The 22,759-nt window shown below is 29.4% G+C and overlaps 1 pseudogene; it reads left to right on the forward strand.

Annotated features, from left to right (window-relative positions):
- Positions 1-22,759, forward strand: part of LOC111293349 (two-pore potassium channel 3-like) — a 41,915-nt pseudogene that overhangs the window by 10,579 nt on the left and 8,577 nt on the right.

Here is a 22,759-nt window from a genome sequence, read left to right on the forward strand (position 1 = left end):
ACCAAAATATATCAACGCATGCCATTTAGATCTTTTAAAAGTTGGTGATTACTACCTAAAATGAATTAGGGGAATCTTGGTTTTTCCAAAAGAATGAAATGGTTTGGCATATTAGGATTTCAAGTACTAAGAAAAACTTTGTCTTTGAATAAGAAAAAAAATCAATATTTGTTCATCTACGCTCAAAAATGAAAATTTAAATTTGAAAGATGATTCTTTTTAAAACACAATTCATTTTGGCACTCTATTAGGTTCTCGATATGAGACATTTTAATAAATGTTAAGACTGACTGTGATAGGTTCAAAATTTCTAAGAAAGAAAGTAAAGCTCAAATTTTAAAACAAATCTTTAGATTGGGGTTTATCTTCTTGAATTTTTCAAAGGTCTTAATTGTTCATTAGTTCTTTCAAAATCACTTTTTCTAATGAACTTGCTTAAGTTGCTTTCAAACTTACTCTAGACCACCCTTTCAGGTTTTCACCCTAAAGCTTCATTCAATTTTTTTCTTTTTTTTCATTATTCCATCATGCATTTGAAAACTCAAAATTCATCTAAAATCCAAAAGTGATGGTGATTTTCTAAAAAAAAGCTTTTCAATTTAGATATCCACACTTGATCAAAATGAACTTTTTCAAAAACGTAATGTAGGCTAGGGTTTAAAGTTTTGAAAGAAAAGATAAATAGGCCTAAAAATGTGTTTAAGAGTAATCAAACCAAAGATTATTTATCTTTTAAAAAACATTTGTCTTTTTCACTTCTCAGAACATACATTTTCATCTTTTTTTTTTCATTTTATTTTTTTCTTCATGTTTCCATATCTTGACAAATTACCCAAAATTTTGAAGCTTGCCTTTTGACTGTAAGCATTCTTTTCTTATCCTTAGCCTTGGATCTATTACTTTCTCAAATAGATCCCTTTTCATACTTGCCTCATGTGTGGAGGGTGATCCACGGTTGAGATTTCTTAAAAAAGTATTCAATAAGCTCAAAAGGGATAGTAAATAGATATTTTCTTTTTGTGAAAGAAATATGACTATTGATCATATCAGATATGGATATCTTTATTAAAAAGCAATTCTCATAAGTATATATTTTCTTTGATTTTAGAATCTTTTGAATATCTCATATGCATAATGTTACAATGAATTCTTTTTCAATTTTCTTTTGCTCTCTTTTTTCTCTCTTTTCCCCCCATTTTTTTTACAACTTAATATCTAAGAATCATCTTATTACATCAAATGAAGTCTCGATGTAACAATCTTCATTTTCACAACCCATATCATGAGATGAAATCAATACCATTAAGAAGAAATGATATTGAAAAAATTGGATAATTTAGGCTTTTTGATAAATTTGCCCCAGAAGTAGGCAACAAAAGAAAAAAAAAATGGAATGTTGCATAAATCAAGATATCAAACAAGGATATTGTAGTGATGTGATCTTTTCAGTAATTCTACCCCAAGGAAGAAATTGGAAAGGTTAAGCTTTGTAAAGAAACATGGGTAGTGATGTGTTTGGAATAGTTTCGACACTTATCAAATTGCCAAAATCTAAAATTTTTAAGAGAAAGCCTCATGCATTGGCTTACAAAGAACTTTTCAAACAAAAATTTTCAAACTTTATTGCTCATAGCCTTAATAAAGATCATTGACTTCGAAATACTTCTTTGTCAAGTAAAAATTAGGATTATTGGACTTGAAAAGTTAGGCTTTCAGTGGGATGGTATTCAACTGAATTAGAGTATGAAATGGTAAGTGAAATAACTGTGTATGTTCATTATTAATAGTTCACCAGTTCTCTTAAGATTATTTTTGTAATTTTTTTTTACAAAAAATAATTTTCTATTATAGAAAGAAATCATATGGGTTTTTATTGTCAAATTGTTCACATGGATGAAAAAAAACACACAAATACCTGCATGCAAATCATAATGAAAAACATGAATTCATGTTAAAAAAAATTATCCCAAACATATAAAAATGTATATATAAATACATGTATGTAATACATAGTAACAACAAGAATTCATATTCAAAATTATGTACAAAATTGAAATGGCAAAGATTTTTTTCAGACAAATGAAATAACGTACATACAAAGATGTTCACATGGATTTATACGCAAATACATGCAAACAATACATAGATGAAAACAAAAATTCATATCCAAAACTATGTACAAAATTGAAAAGGCAATTTTTTTCCTAAACAAATGAAATAATACGCATATAAAAATGTTTACATAGATGTATATATATGCAAATACATGTAAGTAATGCATAGTAAGAATTCATATTCACAGCTATATACAAAATAGGAAAGGTTATAATTGCCCAAAACAAATAGAGTAATGTACATACAATTATATTTACGTGGATGAATGTATGTAATACATAGTCAAAATAAAAATTCATATTCACAACTATGTAAAAAACTAAAAGAAATAAATTACTCTTTAATTTACAATTAAGTATTCACATCTTTTAATATATGAAAAAGTTAAATGAAATAATGCATGAATGAACACATAATGCATGAATGCAATATGAGGGATTTAATGATATGAATGCATGCATATACAATAAAAGAAAAAGGGTTAGTAAACATGATATATATAAGAAACAATATAAATGGTTAGTATGCACATTTAAGATACAAGGAACAATTTATAACTTTACAAGCAAAATAATAAATATCCCATCATGTGTCCAATTTTGGTTTTTCTAGCAAAGAAAAAGGTATGGCTCTAACTTAGGTTTTGATCCTTAGAGTTTATTTACATGCTGGGTTTGAAGGTTTGACACTTTAAAGGTTCTCAAATTGTTTTGTACATCATCGTCTATTATACATTAGTAAGGCACCCTAATCTTCACCCATTATAGGCTATAAATAGAAAAAGTTTAATATAAGTGAGAGTGTTTCGTTAGCTCTTGCAAGACATGAAACCTCACAAAGACATAGGCACTTTACTCTATTTTAAGAGATGAAACTCGAGTGTAGTGCTTATGTTATACATGTATAAATGAATGATAGATATAAAATAAATAAATAAATAAAATACAAACAAGGGAAAAAAATCTTAAATTAGTTAAGCTTGGATAACAAGAAATCATTTATTGACTTTACCCTTGCTGTCCCTAGTGGATTCACCAAATTGTCATAACATATAGATCCATAGACTTATTGTTAGACATAAACTTTAGGAGTTATCATCAATCTTTTTTACTTAGGTATGATTAGTTACCTAACTAAATCTATCTCATTTACAAAGGAGTCCCAAGATTAACTTAAGTATTTTTAAATAATAAATTTTAGTCCACGAAACCAAATTTTAAGTCTGAAAGTATAGTTATACGTGAGAAAGGTTATAACACTTTCACATCACCTATCCCAAAGATGGTATCGATCTAATTTTAAGTTATCTAAGCCTTAAAATATATTTAAAATTTACTAAACAATTTAATATTAAAAAATTTTCTTTAATTACTCTAATATGTTAGTAATAATTTAAGAATATTTTATCACATCAAAAATATTCAATAAGACTATTTGTCACACTTTGAAACGGCTATATTATCGGATTCACTTAATTTTGCTTTCAAAAATAAATACCTATAAACCTGATTTATAGTCAGAAATATCCTCTAATTTATTAGTAATACTTTCTATTAAAAATTATCCTCCAATCTATTGGTAAGACTTTATGCAAAAAGATAAAAAATATTATTTTATTATTAGTTTTTAAAACTTGATTTTTTAAAAGAAATTATAAGACTTTCCAATATGTTGGTAAAACTTTATTTTGAAAATAAAATATTAGTCCTTCAATTTGTTGGTTAGGCCTTTTATTTTTATTTTTTGGAAATAAAAAAAGTTTATAAGATTTTTCAATATGTTAGTAAAGCCTTATTTAAAAATAAGTGATTGCTATCTAATTTTTCAATATGTTGGTAAAATTCTATTTAAAAAAAAAAAAACCTTCCAATTTATTGGTAAAGTTTCTATTTAATTATGTTTTTATAAAAATATATTTAAAGAATAATAGATAATCAAATAAATAAATAAATAAAATAACTAAATAAAATAAAATAAAATAAACCTGAAGTTGGCTTGACTAAACGGTTGGGTTATGTGGCTTATTAGAATAAATCTTCACTATTCCAAATTTTACAAAAAAATTCAAAAAAATAAAACCTACTGCCATAAATTGTATTTTTTTTCTAAATGATTTTCCTTTTATTTTTTTTCTCAAAAGTTTCTATATAATCTTTTTATCCCTCTCTCTGTGTGTAGTTTTTGTTCATTTATAGGAATCGAATCCTTTTAATTCTGAAAAATAAATTGATGTAATCTAGAATGTGATTTGATTTTAATCTGTGATTAATTGTATGATTTTATTTGATTTTGCAACAATTGCATGAATTAAGCCTAAAGATTCATCCATAATCAACTCTGAGATCAAATCGCCAATTCTCTGTTTTTTTATTTCCCTTTTTTTTTTTTACTTTTTTTAAAACAATAAAATTAAAATTAAAAAATTTTTGTTAGGTCTAAAGTTTCACAATTAAGCCCAACCTACAATCGAATGTCTATTTTTTTATGTCGAAGAAACTCCAAAAAATATTAAGGTGTCTAAACTATGAAGATTGATTTAACCAACTTGGCTTTTTCAAAGTTAATCCTTGCTTCAGTTTTATACTTTTTGTAATGGGTTGATTAGAAAAGATCCAAAAAGATAAGAATGAGAATTTCTTAAGCTTATAATTGTACTTCATGCTTCAATGGCAGCTGTGAAAATTATGCAAATGTTTGGCAATAAACCAAAAATAGCGACAAACATGTGTCATATCTAAAGAATGGTACTTCATGCTTTCTTGGCAACGAGGAAAATATCCCAATATTTGGTAATAAAAAAAGAGAAAGGCAAAAGTGTTGTATATATTACCAAAGAAATGTTTTCTAAAACTCAATAATAAGTAAAAACATTGTCTTTCAATCATTTAGTATGCATTTGTACTGAGAAATTATGTTTTTGGAAAAATGGAATAAGCATTGCATTGAAGAAAGACTATTTGGTTTACGATGCAAGCAGTTTCGACCATTATTGACACTAATTGGTCTTCGGTATGGGCATTTGTCTCTACCGCCATCGGCATTAGTTGACCTTGGTTCGGGAGTTGCCTCAATCACCATCGACACCAGTCGAGCTATTTGTGTGAACACTTACCCCATAACCATCGAAACTAGCTAATCCATAGAATAGGCACTTGCCTGACCACTATCAGCACCAACTGATCCTTGGTGCAGGCAGTTGTGGGAACCTCCATTGGCATTAATCGATTATTGGTGTAGGTAGTTGTCTCGACCACCAATGACAAATAGGTCTTTGGTACAATAGTTACGTTGACCACCATCAGTACAAGTCGATCCTTGGTGTGAGAGTTTCCTTAACCACCATTGGCATAAGTCGGTTTATGAGGCAGGTAGTTACCTCAACCATCATTAGCACCAGTTGATATTTTGTGTAATTAGTTACCTCGACCATCATTGGCATTTGCTAATCCTTGTGCGAGAGTTTCCTTGACCACCATTGGTACTTATTGGCCCGTGGTGAGACCACTTGCCTCAAGCACCATCAACATATGTTAGTCATTGGTATAGGTACATGCCTTAATCATGATCAATGTTGACTGATCTTTAGTGTAAAAGTTGCCTTAACAACCATATGCACCATTAGTCCTTTGTGCAGGCAATTGCTTAGACAAGCATTTATCGTAACTTGTCCTTGGTGTGGATGTCACGAGCCTAGGACTTATGCCAATATTCCATTTGGCCTTAAGCTTGAAATCCCCTGCTTTTATGCCTAAGTCTAAAATATTCTATAAGAATGGACACTCAAAAGAATAGTTGAAAGGCATTTAAAAGTTAAAAAACAAGAGAGATGCTGAAAATACTATAACTTACACTACTAAATTGTTTTTGTACATCAAATGAAAGTGAAAAACCCCTCTATTTATATTTGAAGCCCTTATGAATCAATAGCCAAGAAATCCATCCAATGGTTATTACAGAGTCTAAGATTATAAGGAGATTAGATTGAAGAGTTCAAATTCTACAAGTAACTATCCCAACCTGGTCAATCTTTCAAATCCTTCTAGAAGGTTACTTCAGGACTTGGGCCTACTGAAGCCTATCTACTTGCACCAAGGTCTGGTGCTCTTGAGGCCCTTTTTGAAGTGATTTCCTTAGCCTGAAGAGCTTGTACGGGTGCCTTTTATGCCAGTTGTGAGCCTAGAGCGTAAGCCCTTTTGATTAATCCAACTGGTGATGTCTGGGCCTTGAATACGCCCATATAGACCGTGATACTCCTCCACTTGATCTGGCTCTTTTGAATACTCAAGTAGGCCTAACTGCTTAAGTAACTTTCTAAAAGGATTTAAAAATTGACTAGGCTGAAATTGTTTTTTATAGAATTTAAACTCTTATCTCATGTAATTTTTTGTAATCTTAGACTCTGTAATAGCCATTAGATTGATTCAATCATGGTCATTAATTCATGAGGGCTTCAAATATAAATAAAAAAAACACTTGAACAATATAAGTTACAACATTTTCAACATCTCTCTTATTTTTTAACCTTTCATACTTTTAAGTACTTTTTAGTTATTGTTTTGAGTGCCCACTTATGTAGAATGTTTTAGGCTTACTTAGGAATATAAAGAGATTTCCAACCTAAGATCGTATGGAGTGTTGGCATGTCTCAGACCCGTGGCAATTGATATCAGAGCAGGTTTTACTTGAAAGTTATTTTCATATTACACTCAAGGCGTTCAAAGAATGATATCTCAAAATGATGTTGTTAGCTAATAGCAAGAAGTTAAAAAACAAGCTCATAAAAGGAATAAGAAAGCAAGCTCAAGGGATATTATGTTGACTTTAGATGATCGCTAACCAAGGTGGAGGTGACATTATCGGACATCAAAGAGAGGCTCAAAGAAATGAAAGAAGAGATAAAAAAAAGATTTCATAGTGCCCTCAACGAGCCCATCGACATGTTTACCTAAAAGAATGAAGCCTTGAAGGCTTTAGTGAAGGCAATGTGCAAAGAGATGGAAGAGCTCAATGGGGTGCTAATGGCATACAAGGCAACCATAGGGAATGGCATGCTAGCTATAACAACTAAGGCTCAAATGGAGGTTCCTAAATCGAAAGAGTATAATAAAGATAAGTGTGCAAAGAATATGGATAATTTCTCGTAAAGAATGGAGTAATACTTTCGAGCCATGAGCATAAAAGATAATGCCATTAAGGTAAGCCTAACCTTAATGTATTTGGTTAACATTGCATTATTGAGGTACAAACATAAGTGTGATGATACGAGTTATGGAGGTGCTGTTGTCTAAGCTTGGAAAAAGTTCAAAACATAGTTTAAGTAGCACAGGCTCACTTTATAGGGCAAAGTGAAAAAGTATGTTCAAGAGTTTTTAAAGTTGATGATCTAGATTTCATACCTTGAAAATGAAGAGGATCTTTTTTGTTTCATGGATGGGCTCAAACCATAGGCCAAGAACAAGTTGAAGTGAAAAGGTGTCCAAAATCTAGCCAATGTAATGATAACTGTTGAATCATTGGTAGAGACTTGGCTACAAAACAACTCTAAGCTATCCAAGCCCAAAGGCAAGACCAAAGGTTACGAAGATAGACCGATAATCCAAAGATGGAGACAAAGATCGAAGCCTAAAAATAGAGACATAGGTTCATGGATCAAGAATGGTCAAAGAAAGCCACCAACTAGGAAATAAAGACCAAGGTAATGGACCAACAAAGATCAAGAGCCACTAGCTTGCGATATTTGTCAAGGTCTACATATATTACGAGACTATGTTAAGAAAACTAAGCTGTCTGCCATCAATAAAAAAGATGATAAGGAGATAAAAAAAGAATATGAAGCTTAGTTCGATGTGTTGAATTCAATCTAGACAAAAGGCTGCCAAAAAGCAAAGATGACTGATGCTAATGGATATGATGGTTGTAGGTAAACAAATGAATATACTCGTGGATACAAAAGCATCTCACTTGTTCATTTCTGGAGATGCAACCTAAAATTTAAAGCTAAAGGTGCATAAAGAGGATGGTACAATCAGAATAATCAACTTTAAAGAGGTTCTAACAATTAGTGTAGCATATGGATTGGAGCTATAACTTAGTGAATGAAAAGACAAAGAATCCATTGAGGTAATCCTTTTAGATGATTATGAGCTTATGGTTGGTTTAAAATTCCTTGACTAGATAAATGCCCTTGTTTTGTTTTTTGCCAATTATATTTGCATATTGGACTGTCGATATCTATACATTATGCAAGTGAGATGAAAATAGGGATCAATGACCAAAATGCTATCTGTCATATAGCTAGCCAAGGTAGTGAGCTAGATAAAATAGTGTGAACACCTTATTGAAAATGTTAAAAGTGCTGGAGTTATTCAAAGATGTGATGCTCGTAGAATTACTAAAGAGGCTGTCACCAAAGAGAGAAATGGATCATAAGACTGAGCTGGTGTCGAATGCTGACCATTAATTAAAGCCCTATATCAAATGTCACCCCCGGAGTTAAAGTTACAAAGGCAGCTAAAAAAGTTTATTGATATAGGCTATAACAAGTCATCAAAAGTCTCATATGGTGCTTTAGTTTTGTTCCAACAAAGCATAATGGGTCATTATGATGGTGCATAAATTACAAGGCACTAGACAAGCTAACAGTGAAGAACAACTATTTAATCCAACTCATTGTAGATTTATTTGACCAACTTGAAGATGTAAGGTGGTTTTCCAAGTTGGACTTACGATCAGAGCACTATCAAGTCAAGGTTGTTGAAGTGAATGAACCCAAAGACAGCTTGTATTATCTATTATGGTTCTTATAGGTTTTTGGTGATGCCATTCGACCTAACCAATGCACCAATAACCTTTTGCACCTTAATGAACAAGGTACTATAGCTACTCTTACATCAATTTGTTGTGGTTTATTTTAAAGATATTATGATTTATAACTAGACATTGAAAGAGCATGTGGGGCATGTAAGGCACCTTAGATAAGTGTTCCAAGTATTACAAGAGAATAAATTGTTCATGAAAATGGAAAAGTGTTCCTTTGCTCAGCAAAAGGTGCCATTGTCACAAACTTGGGACTTATGCCAACGCTCTATGTAGCTTTGGGTTGGAAATCTTTTTTTGTATGCCTAAGTAAGCCTAAAACACTCTAAAAGAATGGATACTTAGAAGAACTAAAAGGCATTAAAAAATAAGAAAGGTTAGAAAATAAAAGAGATAATGAAAATGTTGTAACTTGTATTGCTTAAGTGTTTCTATACATCAAATGAAGGTGTGAAGACCCTCTATTTATATTTGAAGCCCTTATGAATCAATGGCCAAATTTGATCCAATAGTTACTATAGAGTATAAAATTACAAGAATATTACATGATATTACGTTGATGAGTTCAAACTCTATAGAGAACTATCCTAGCCTATTTAGTTTTTCAAATCCTTATAGAAAGTTACTTTAGCACTTGAGCCTAGAAGAGCTTAGTTTACCCACACCTAGGCTTGGTGTCCCTAAGGCATTTTTAAAAGAGATTTTTTTAGCCTAAAAAGCTTGAACAAGCAACCCTTATGTTGTTGTGAACCTAAAGCCTGAGCCTCTTGATTGATCTGTTAATGGTGCCTAGGCCTCAAATACACCCATGCGAGCCATGAATGGGTACTTACAACTTATCAACACTAACTAGTCATCAATGCAGGCATTTTCCTTGACAATCATTGAAACTAATTGGTCTTTGGTGCAAGTAATTATCTCAACCACCATCAACACTTGTTAATCCTTACTACGATAGTTGCATCAACCACCATATACATTTGATGATTTTTGGTGCTGGCATTTGCCTTGACCACTATCAACACTAGCTAGGCCATGACGCAGGCAAATACCTTAACCACCATCGATGCCAATTGGTGCTTAGTTTATTTTAAACACATACATCACACTTTAAAGGAGTTTAGTACTTGTTGATGTCTCAACTGCCATTACTCCTTTTCTTTTGACTTTTATAAAGTCACCATTGTTTATAATGACTTTAGAGGTGTAGGTTTTAAATAATTCTTTGAACATGTTGATGTCAAATGCTATATTGTAAATGCAACCATTGTCAAAAAGCCATGCATTCAAAGAGGTTCTAGTTGCATGACAAGTTGCAAGTTATCAGCAATTTTAGCTTGTTGATCTCGCTGCTGCTGTTATTTGCACACCTTATCCATGTGACCAAGCTACTTATAGGTATGTCAGGTTTATACCAATAATATTTCTTAAAAAATGAGGTATCTTTACAGTGAAATTATGGTGAAAAACTTATGTTCTTTCCATTATTTCTAAAACTTTTATTTTTTTTGTCTCCTTATTTCTTGCCTTTGCCATTTGCTTACATCTTGGGATTTTATTGGTTACAAAAGCACCTTCTATTACATCCTTATGTTTGGTAGCCTTATTTGCTATTACACTTACAAGGTATTGAACAATTCTACTGGAGTGATGTAGGTAAAGCCCTTAGAGTTTTTAAGAGATGAAATTTTTTATTCAAACCTCTCTAATAAGCTAGCAAGAACCTTTTCTATAATTCTCTTGTCTAATAACTCCTTACCAAGTAGTTTGATCTTGTTTACTACCTTTAAAAGTCTGTCATTATACTTTTTTAGGCTTTTAGACTATTTCATATTCAAACTTTATGAAAATGATCAAACCAAACAATATATTCCTATCATTAAGTCAACCATATTTCATAACAGCAGTAGGTTACATTAAGGTCGGGTGCAAGACTTAGAATTATGGCTTAGCAAGATAGGTCCCTTATAATTGTCATTAGTAAAAAAAGCATATTTTTTACATGTAGGTTAAAAAGCATGTAAAAAAAAAATTATGAATCATTTCCTGTGTGTGATAACGAAGAACCTAAGGATATTACCCAAACTGATAGTGAAATATGTGATTGCAAAATAACCTTAGTTACTGCATAGTTTCAACCAATTAATAGTAAGGTATATATCTTATAGGATACATAATGGAGAAAAAAATTTAGGAATACAAAGCTAAACCTATGGGTCATAAAGTATAGATCTATAGACTCATCGTTAGATATAAAATTTAGAAGTTGTCATAAATTTTTTTTATTTAGGTGTGATTCATCACCTTACTGAATCTATCCCATTTAAATAAATTAACTTAGGTATATTTAAATAGTAGATTCTAATCTATAAAATAAAAATTTAGGTCCAAGAATACGGTTATACATGAAAAAAGTTATAGTACTCTCACAACATCCATCCAAAAGATGTACTAGTCTGACTTCAAGTTATCCAAACCTTAAAATATATTTAAATTTATCAAATAATTTAATATTAAAAATTTTTCTTAAATTACTCTAATATATTGGTAATAATTTAAGAATATTTTTTCACTTCAAAAATATTCAAGAAGATTATTTATCTTGAAGAGTCTCTATTGTCAGATTTACTTAATTATGCTTCTAGAAATAAATACTTATAAACTAGGTTTATAGTTAAAAATATCTTCCAATCTGTTGGTATGACTTTTTATTAAAAATTATCCTCTAATCTATTGATAAGATTTTATGCAAAAAGATAAAAAATATTATTTTATTATTTTTTTTAAAATTTGATTTTTTTTAGGAAATTATAAAGCTTTCCAATATATTGGTAAAACCTTATTTTGAAAATAAAATATTGACCTTCCAATATGCTGGTAATGCTTTTATTTTTATTTTTTTGAAATAAAAAAAAAGGTTATAAAGTTTTCCAATATGTTGGTAAAGCTTTATTTTAAAAAAAAAAAATTACCTCTAATTTATTGGTAAGGCTTTTATTTAAATATGTTTTTATAAAAATATATTTAAAAAATAATAAATAATCAAATAAATAAATAAAATAAAATAAAATAACCCAAAGTCGACTGACTAAGCCGCTGGGCCAATATTCTACAAAGAATAAATCCTCACAATTCTAGATTTTGCAAAGAATTCCCAAAAAAAAAACTTACTACAAAAAATTGTATCTTTTTTTTAATTATTTTCTTCTTATTTTTTTCTCGAGAGTTTTTATGGAATATTTTTCTCCCTCCCTTTATGTGTGGTTTATGTTTATTTATAGGGATTGAATCCCTTTAATTCTAAAAAATAAATTAACATAATCTGAAATATGATTTGATTTTAATCTATGATTAATTGTATGATTTTATTTGATTTTGCAATGATTGCATGAATTAAGCCCAAAGATTCATCCATAATCAACTTTGAGAGCAAATCCCTAATTTCTTGTTTTCTGATTTCCATTCTTTTTTTCTTTTTTCTTTTGACTTTTTTTAAACAATAAAATTAAAATTAAAAAAAAATTCCTATTAGCCCCAAAGTTTCATAATTGGGTTCAATCTATGATAAAATATCTATTTTTTGACACCGAAAAAATTTTCAGATAGAATGAGGTGTCTATAGCTATCTTTTTTTGTACAGTTTTTATGAAACAAAAATTGTACAACGACATAAACAACCATTGTGTCTAGTTTAACTCAAGGATCCTCTAAACATGTGCATGTAAATGTTTTTTTAATAAATCAAGAAATGAGCTATTCTAAATAGAAGCAAAACAACTTTAAAATAGAAAATGACCTTATCTATTTAGAGGCTAAACGACTTTAAAATAAGAAATAGACTCCTTTATATGAGGCTAAACAACATTAAAATAAGAAATGAACTCTTTTAAACAGAGGTAACATGACTTTAAAATAATAAATGGGCTCATCTATACAGAGACAACGATTTTAAAATAGGAAATGAACTTCTCTAAATAGAGGTAAAATGACTTTAAAATAAGAAATGAGTTATTCTATTTAGAGGCTAAACAACTTTAAAATAAGTGATGAGATTAAACCGTAAAGTTAAAAAAATAAACCTAGATTGATTCAAGGTCGAAAATAAGTGACTGGGACTAAACCACAAATCAAAAAAAAACTAAACCGCAAGTCAAAAAAATAAATAACATGAACTGAGCTGAGATTGAAGATAAGTGACTGAGATTGAACCGTAAATTAGAAAAATAAATGACCTAGAGTGAGCCATGATAAAAAAATAAGTGACCAAAACTGAACCGTAAGTAAAAAAAAAATGATTTAGATTAAGTCGAGATTAAAAATGACTAGGTATGAGCCTAAATCAAGATATGAGATCAAATGATCTACAAATTTTTAAAAATTATGCATGGAGGTCTTATAGATCATCTTTGGATATCTTCAAGAAAAAAAGTTCTAAAATAAAAGCCTTCGCAATTTTAAAATTTGAAAAATATTCTTATCGTCCATTTTGTTCAAGTCCAGAAAAATTGAAAACTTTTAACTTGAAATCCAAATATTCACAATTAGAAATTTTAAAGGTTCATCATAAAACTTTAAAGATTCACAAGACTCTATAACAAAAATTGAATGATTCTAAAACTCCAAGATTCGTAAAAAATTCAAAATGATTTCAAAATTTGCAAAGATTCAAGATTTGCAAAAGTTTTTAGATTAGCAAAATTTTCAAGTTTCACAAAAATTTTAGAAGTTCGTAAATGACTCAAGATTCTTAAAGGTTCCATATTCACAAAGATTCTAAATTCGTAGGATTCCAAAGTTCGCAAAGGTTTCAAATTTGCAAAGGTTCAAGATTCACAAGGATTTCAAATTTCACAGAGATTTTAAATTCATAAGGTATTCAAATTTGCAAAAATTTTCATGTTTGTAAGAATTGAAATTTTGCAAGAATTTTCAAATTTACAGGAATTTTAGTTTTGCAAGAACTCAAAAATTCGCAAGAATTATATTCACAAGAATTCATAAAAGTTTCAGATTTGCAAGAATTCAAAGATTTGTAAGAATTTTAGATTCACAAAAATTGTAAGATTCTTTGGCTTTTTAAATTCTAGAGAGCTCAAAGTTTAACAAGACTTTCAAATTCACAATAATTTAAATATTAACAAGAGATTCAAGTTAGTAGGAATTTTCATCACTGTGAAGATTCACAAACTATAATTCACAGACAAGAATCAAATATTCACATTGAAAAAAATTTTTTAGTGATTGATAACCAAAATTTAAAGTTTCATATTTGAAAAATTAAGGGATTTACATCAAAGATTTCACGATTTACAACCAAAATTTAAAAATTCTAATTCGAAAAATTTTAAGGTTTCACATCCAAAAGTTAAAGATTTTTATTTAAAAAATTTACGGTTTTACATCCAAAATTTATATTAAAAAAATTTTAAAGATTCATATTCAAAAGTTAAAGATTTTTATTCGAACAACTTAAAAATTTACATTGAAAATTTTAAAAATTCTCATCCAAAAAATTACAGTATTTCACATCCAAAATTTTAAAAATTCACATTAAAAAAATTTTAGGAATTCCCATCCAAAATTTCGAACATTTACCTTAAAAAATTTTAGAGATTCACATTCAAAGCTTCAAAGACTCATATTCAAAAAATTAAATATTTACATTTAAAATTTCAAAGATTTACATTCGAAAAATTAGAAATGCACATTCAAAGTTTCAAACATTTACATTTAAAAAATTAGAGATTGACATTCAAAGTTTTGAAGGTTTTTTTTTTTACAAACTTTATGGCTTCACATTAAAAAATTCTCGTTTAAAAAAATTTTAGAGTTTCGCATCCAAAATTTTAAAGATTCTCATTCGAAAAACTCCTTTAATAAAAGGCTTTATAACTTCAAAATTTTGAAAAGTTTTTCTTGCCAAAAATAAAATCTCATCATAAAAGATCTTCTTTATTTGACGATTCAAAAGTTAACATTTTTTTCTAACAAAGTCAAAATATTGTATGCAATAAATGCCATGATATAATACAGATGCCTTCAAAATTATGCAAATGATGCAAATATATATACTAAACAATAATGCAAATGCCATACCCTAATTCAAATATTCATTATATGATGCGAACGTAAGCCCCGACCATGATGCAAATGCAATGGTCAAACAATAATTTAGATACTCACCAAATAAAACAGATGCATGGTATAAACAAATAATGATGCAAATGCAATATTCAAAATAATGGTTTAAATATTAATGAAATAATGCAGATGCATGGTCCAATCAATTATGCAACTTACAAATTCCTTCAAATGATACACACACATATCCAAAAATTATGCAGGTGCAAAGACTTGTATATTTACCAAATAATGCAAAAACAATTATAAAAACCAAGCATTTTTGTTACCCGAGAAAAGTCACTCTTGTCATATTGATTTGAAAATAAATTTTCTTTCATCCATCAAAATTCATATATACAACACTTCAAATTTGAAAATTTTCAAAAACTCCCAAAAGAATGACAACCAATTGTCCTAAAAAATTATCCAACATATCACTTTTCCATGACCAAAATATATCAACACATGACATTTAGATCTCTTAAAAGCTGGTGATTACTACCTAAAATGGATTAGAGGAATCTTGGTTTTTCCAAAAGAATGAAATGGTTTGGCATATTAGGATTTCAAGTACTAAGAAAAATTGTCTTTCAATAAGAAAAAAAAATCAATATTTCTCCATCTACACTAACAAATAAAAGTTTAAATTTGAAAAGTGATTCTTTTTAAAGCACAATTCATTTTGGCACTCCTTTAGGTTCTTGATATGAGGCATTTTAATAAATATCAAGACTAATTGTGATAAGTTCAAAATTTCTAAGAAAGAGAGAAAAGCTCAAATTTTAAAACAAATCTTCATATTGGACTTTATCTTCTTGAATTTCTCAAAGGTCTTCATTGTTCATTAGTTCTTTCAAAATCACTTTCTCTAATGAACTTGCTTAAGTGGCTTTCAAACTTGCTCTATACTACCCTTTCAGGTTTTCACCCTAGAGCTTCTTTCAGTCTTTTTCTTCTTTTTTTTCCTACTATTCCATCATGCATTTGAAAACTCAAAATTCATCTAAAATCCAAAAGTGATGGTGATTTTCTACAAAAAAGCTTTTCAATTTAGATATCCACACTTAATCAAAATGGACTTTTTCAAGAACATAATGTAGGCTAAGGTTTAAAGTTTTGAAAGAAAAGATAAATAAGCCCAAAAATGTGTTTAACCAAAGATTATTTATCTTCTAAAAAACATTTGTCTTTTTCACTTCTCAGAACATACATTTTCATCTTTTTTCTTTCATTTTTTTCTTTTATTTTTTTTTTCATGTTTTCGTATCTTGACAAATTACCCAAAATTTTGAAGCTTGCCTTTTGACTATAGACATTCTTATCTTATCCTTAGCCTTGGATCTATTGCTTTCTCAAATAAATCCCTTTTCATACTTGCCTCATGTGTGAAAAGTGATTCGTTGTTGAGATTTCTTAAAAAAAAATTTAATAAACTCAAAAGGGATAGTAAATAGATATTTACTTTTTGTGAAAGAAATATGAAATATGACTATTTATCATATCAAATATGGATACCGCTATTAAAAAGCAATTCTCATAAGTATATTTTTTATTTGATTTTGGAATCTTTTGAATATCTTACATGCATATCAATTCTTTTCAATTTTCTTTTGTTCTCTGTTTTTTTTTTTTTTTTAGCAACTTAATCTCAAAAAATCATCTTATTACATCAAATGAAGTCTCAATGTAATAATCATTATTTTCACAACCCACATTAAGAGATGAATTGATACCATCCAAAAGAAAAGATATTGAAAAAATTGAATAATTTGAGCTTTTTAATAAATTTGCCCTAAGGGTGGACACAATAAAAGAAAAAGAAATGAAATGTCGCATAAATCAAGATATCAAACAACGACATGGAAGTGATGTGATATTTTCAATAATTCCGCTCCAATGAAGAAATTGGAAAGATTAAGCTTTGTAAAAAAACATGGATAATGATGTGTTTGGAATAGTTTTGACACTTATCAAATTGCTAAAATTTAAAATCTTTAAGAGAAAGCCTCACGTATTGGCTTACAAAGAACTTTTCAAACAAAAATTTTCAAACTTTATTGCTCATAGCCTTTATAAAGATCATTGACCTGAAAATCCTTCTTTGTCAAGTGAGAATTAGGATTATTGGACTTGAAAAGTTAGGCTTTGAGTGGGATGGCATTCGACTGAATTAGAGCATGAAATGGTAAGTGAAATAATTGTGTATGTTCATTATTTGTAGTTCACCAATTCTCTTAAGAGTATTTTTATAATTTTTTTTTTACAAAGAACATTTTTTCAATTATGGAAAGAAATCATATGGGTTTTTATTGTCAAACAATTCAAATGGATGAAAAAAAATACAAATACCTGCATGTAAATCATAATGAAAAACAAGAATTCATGTTAAAAAAAAATTACCCCAAACATATAAAAATGTATATGTAAATACATGTATGCAATACATAATAACAACAAGAATTCATATTCAAAACTATGTACAAAATTGAAACGGCAAAGATTTTTTCAAACAAATGAAATAACATACATACAAAGATGTTTACATAAATTTATATGCAAATACATGAAGACAATACATAGATGAAAATAAAAATTCATATCCAAAACTATGTACAAAATTGAAAAGACAAATTTTTTTCCAGAAAAATAAAATAATGCACATATAAAAATGTTTACGCGGATGTATGTATAGGCAAATACATGTATGTAATGCATAGTAAGAATTCATATTCACAACTATATATAAAATAAGAAAGGCTATGATTGCCCAAAATAAATAGAATAATGTACATACAACAATATTTACGTGGATGAATGTATGTAATACATAGTAAAAATAAAAATTCATATTTACAACTATGTAAAAAACTAAAAGAAATAAATTACTCTTTAATTTACAATTAAGTGTTCACATCTTTTAATATATGAAAAAGTTAAATGAAATAATGCATGAATACAATATGAAGGATTTAAGATAAGAATGCACACATATATAATAAAATAAAAGGGTTAGTAAACCTGATATATATAAGAAACAATATAAATGGTTAGTATGCATATTCAAGATACAAGGAACAATTTATAACTTTACAAGCAAAATAATAAATATCCCATCATATGTTCAATTTGGATTTTTCTAGCAAAGGAAAAGGCTGGCTCTAACTTAGGTTCTGATCCTTAGAATTTCTTTACATGTTAGGTTTAAAGGTCTAACACTCTAAAAGTTCCCAAATTATTCCATACATTATCGTCTATGATATATTAGTAAGGCACCTCAAACCTCATTCATTATAAGCTACAAATAGAAAAAGTTCAATATAAGTGAGTGGTTCGTTAGCTCATGCGAAGACATGAAACCTCACAAAGACATAGGTACTTTACTCTCTTTTAAAGGACGAAACTCAAGTGTAGCGCTCATGTTATACATGTGTAAATGAATGACAGATATAAAATAAATAAATAAAATACAAACAGGGAAAAAAATCTTAAATTAAGTTAAGCGTGGATAACAAGAAATCATTTTTTGACCTAACCCTTGCTATCCCTAGTGGAATCGTCAAATTTTCATAATATATAAATCCGTAGACCTATTGCTAGACATAGACTTTAGGAGTCACCACCAATTTTTTTTGTTTAGGTATGATTAGTTGCCTAACTGAATTTATCTTATTTACAAAAAAGTCTCAATATTAACTTAAGTATCTTTAAATAATAAATTCTAGTCCACAAAACTAAAATTTAAGTTTGAAAATACATTTATGCATGAGAAAGGTTATAATACCCTTACATCACCTATCCAAAAGATAATATTGATTTAATTTCAAGTTATCCAAACCTTAAAATATATTTTAAATTTACTAAATAATTTAATATTGAAAATTTTCTTTCAATTACTCCAATATGTTGATAATAATTTAAGAATATTTCATCACCTCAAGAGTATTCAAGGTGACTATTTGTCATACTTTGAAAAGGCTCTATCATCGGATTCATTTAATTTTGCTTTCAAAAATAAATACCTATACACCGAATTTATAATCAGAAATATCCTACAATCTGTTGATAAGACTTTCTTTTGAAAATTATCCTCTAATCTATTGGTAAAATTTTATGCAAAAAGATAAAAAATATTATTTTATTATTTTTTTTAAAACTTGATATTTTTAAAGAAATTATAAGACTTTCCAATATGTTGGTAAAATTTTATTTTGAAAATAAAATATTAACCCTTCAATCTGTTGGTAAAGCCTTTTATTTTTATTTTTTTGAAATAAAAAAAAAGTTTATAAGCTCTTCCAATATGTTAGTAAAGCCCTATTTAAAAATAAATTATTACTTTTAAATTTTTTAATATGTTGATAAGACTATTTTTTTAAAAAAAAAATTGTTTTTCAATTTGTTGGTAAAGCTTCTGTTTAATAATGTTTTTATAAAAATATATTTAAAGAATAATAGATAATCAAATAAATAAATAAAAATAAAATAAAATAAAATAAACCTAAAGTCAGCTTGACTAAGCGATTGGGCTATGTAGCTTATTAGAATAAATCATCATTATTCCAAATTTTGCAAAAAAAATTCAAAAAACTAAAACTTATTGCTAGAAATTGTATTTTTTTTCGAATGATTTTCCTTTTATATTTTTCTCAAAAGTTTCTGTATAATCTTTTTCTCCCTCTCTTTGTGTGTGGTTTTTGTTCATTTATAGGAATTGAATCCTTTTAATTCTGAAAAATAAATTGACATAATCTAGAATGTGATTTGATTTTAATCTGTGATTAATTGTATGATTTTATTTGACTTTGCAACAATTGCATGAATTAAGCCTAAAGATTCATTCATAATCAACTCTGAGATCAAATCCCCAATTCTCCGTTTTCTTGTTTCCCTTTTTTTTTTAACTTTTTGTTAAACAATAAAATTAAAATTAAATCGAATTAAAATTAAGAAATTCTTGTTGAGTCTAAAGTTTGACAATTAGGCCCAACCTACAATCGAATGTCCATTTTTTTATGCCGGAAAAACTCTTGAACATATTAAGGTGTCTACACTATGTAGATTGATTCAACCGACTTGGCTTTTTCAAAGTTAATCATTTCTTTAGTTTTATACTTTTTATAATGGGCTGATTAGAAAGGATCTGAAAAGATAAGAGTGAGAATTTCTTAAGCTCATAATGGTATTTCATGCTTCAACGACAGCTATGAAATTATGCAAATGTTTGGCAATAAACCAAAAAGAGTGACAAACATGTGTCATATCCAAAGAATGGTACTTTATGCTTCCTTGGCAACGAGGAAAATATCCCAACATTTGGCAATAAAAAAAGAGAAAGACAAAAGTGTTGCATATATTACCAAAGAAATGTTTTTTAAAACTTAATAATAAGTAAAAACATTGTCTTTCAATCATTTAGTATGCATCTGTATTGAGAAATTATGTTTTTGCAGGAATGGAATAAGCATTGGATTGAAGGAAGACCATTTGGTTTGCGATTCGAGCAGCTTCGACCACCATTGACACCAATTGATCCTTGATATGGAGACTTGTCTCGACCACCATTGACACCAATTGATCCTTGATATGGAGACTTGTCTCGACCACCATTGACACTTGCTGACCTTGGTTTGAAAGTTATCTCGACCACCATCAACACCAATCGAGCTATTTGTGTGAGCACTTACCCCATAACCATCAAAACTAGCTAACCATAGAGTGGGCACTTGCTTCGACCACCATTAGCACTATCTGATCCTCGGTGTAGGTACTTATAGGGACCTCTATTGGCACTAACCTATTATTGGTGTAGGTAGTTATCTCGACCACCAACGATAACAGGTCTTTGGTACAATAGTTACCTTGACCACCATTAGTACAAGCCGATCTTTGGTGCGAGAGTTTTCTTGACCACCATTGGCATAAATGAATCCAGGATACAGGTAGTTACCTCGACCATCATTAGCAACAATTGATATTTGGTGTAAGTAGTTGCCTCGACCATCATTGGCATTTGCTTATCCTTGTGTGAGAATTCCCTTGACCACCATTGGTACTTATTGGCCCTTGGTGCGACCACTTGCCTCAAGCACCATCAACATATGTTAGTTATTGGTGTAGGTACATGCCTTAATCACGATCAATGTTGATTGGTCTTTAGTGCAAGAGTTGCCTCAATAACCATCTGCACCAACTAGTCCTTTGTGCGAACAATTGCCTAGACAAGCATTTGTCGTAACTTGTCCTTGGTGTGGATGTCACAGACCTGAAACTTATGCCAACGTTTCAGTTGGCCTTAAACTGGAAATCCCCTCTTTGTATGCCTACATCTAAAATATTCTATAAGAATAGACACTCAAAAGAACAACTGAAAGGCATTTAAAAGTAAGAAAAGCTGAAAAACAAGAGAGATGCTGAAAATACTATAACTTGTACTATTTAATTGTTTTTGTACATCAAATGAGGTTGAAAAACCCTCTATTTATATTTGAAGCCCTTATGAATCAATAGCCAAGAAATCAATCTAATGGTTATTACAAAGTCCAAGATTACAAAAAGATTACATTAAAAAGTTCAAATTCTACAGGTAATTATCCCAACCTGGTCAATCTTCCAAATCTTTCAATAAGGTTGCTTCAGCACTTGGTCCTACTGAAGCCTGTCTATTTACACCAAGGTCTGGTGCTCCTAAGGCCCTTTTAGAAGCGATTTTCTTAGCCTGAAGAACTTGTACGGGTGGCTTTTGTGCCTGTTGCGATCTTAGAGTGTAAGCTCTATTGATTGATCTTACTGGTAATGCTTAGGCCTTGATGCACCCACGTGGCCCATGACATTCCTTCACTTAATCTCGTAATGCCTTCGTCACATCTTCTGGATGCTCAAGTAGGCTCAACTGCTTAAGTAACTTTCTAAAAGGATTGAAAAACTGACCAAGCTAAAATTGTTCCTTGCAAAATTCGAACTCTTTATCTCATGTAATTTTCTTGTAATCTTAGACTCTCAAATAGCTATTAGATTGATTCAATCATGGTCATTAATTCAGAGGACTTCAAATATAAATAGAAAAATACTTGAACAATACAACTTACAACATTTTTAACATATCTCTTATCTTTTAGCCTTTCATACTTTTAAGTACTTTTTAGTTATTGAGTGCCCACTTATCTAGAATGTTTTAAGCTTACTTAAGAGTATAAGGAGATTTTCAACCTAAGACCGTATGAAGTGTTGGCATGTCTTAGGGTCGTGGCAATTGATATCAAAGTAGGTTTTACTTCAAAATTGTTTTCATATTGCACTCAAGGCATTCGAGGAATGATATCTCAAAATGATGTTGTTAGCTAATAACAAGATGTTCAAAAACAAGCTCATAAAAAAAACAAAAAAACGAGCTCGAGGGATATTATGTTGACATTAGATGACTGCTAACCAAGGTGGAGGTGACATTATCAAACATCAAAGAGAGGCTTACAGAAATGAAAGAAGAGATCAAGAAAAGATTTTATGACCCTCTCAACGAGCCCATCGACATGTTTACCTAAAAGAATAAAGCCTTTGAAGGCTTTAGTGAAAGCGACACGCAAAGAGATGGAAGAGCTCAAGGGGGTGCTAATGGCATATAAGGCAACCATAAGGAATGGCGTGCTAAATGTAACCACTAAGGCTCAAATGGAGGTTCCTAAGTCAAAAGAGTACAATAAAGCTATGT

Source organism: Durio zibethinus, chromosome 10, assembly GCF_047325235.1.
Source record: "Durio zibethinus cultivar Kanyao isolate XHJ-2024 chromosome 10, ASM4732523v1, whole genome shotgun sequence".
NCBI classification, from domain to species: domain Eukaryota; kingdom Viridiplantae; phylum Streptophyta; class Magnoliopsida; order Malvales; family Malvaceae; genus Durio; species Durio zibethinus.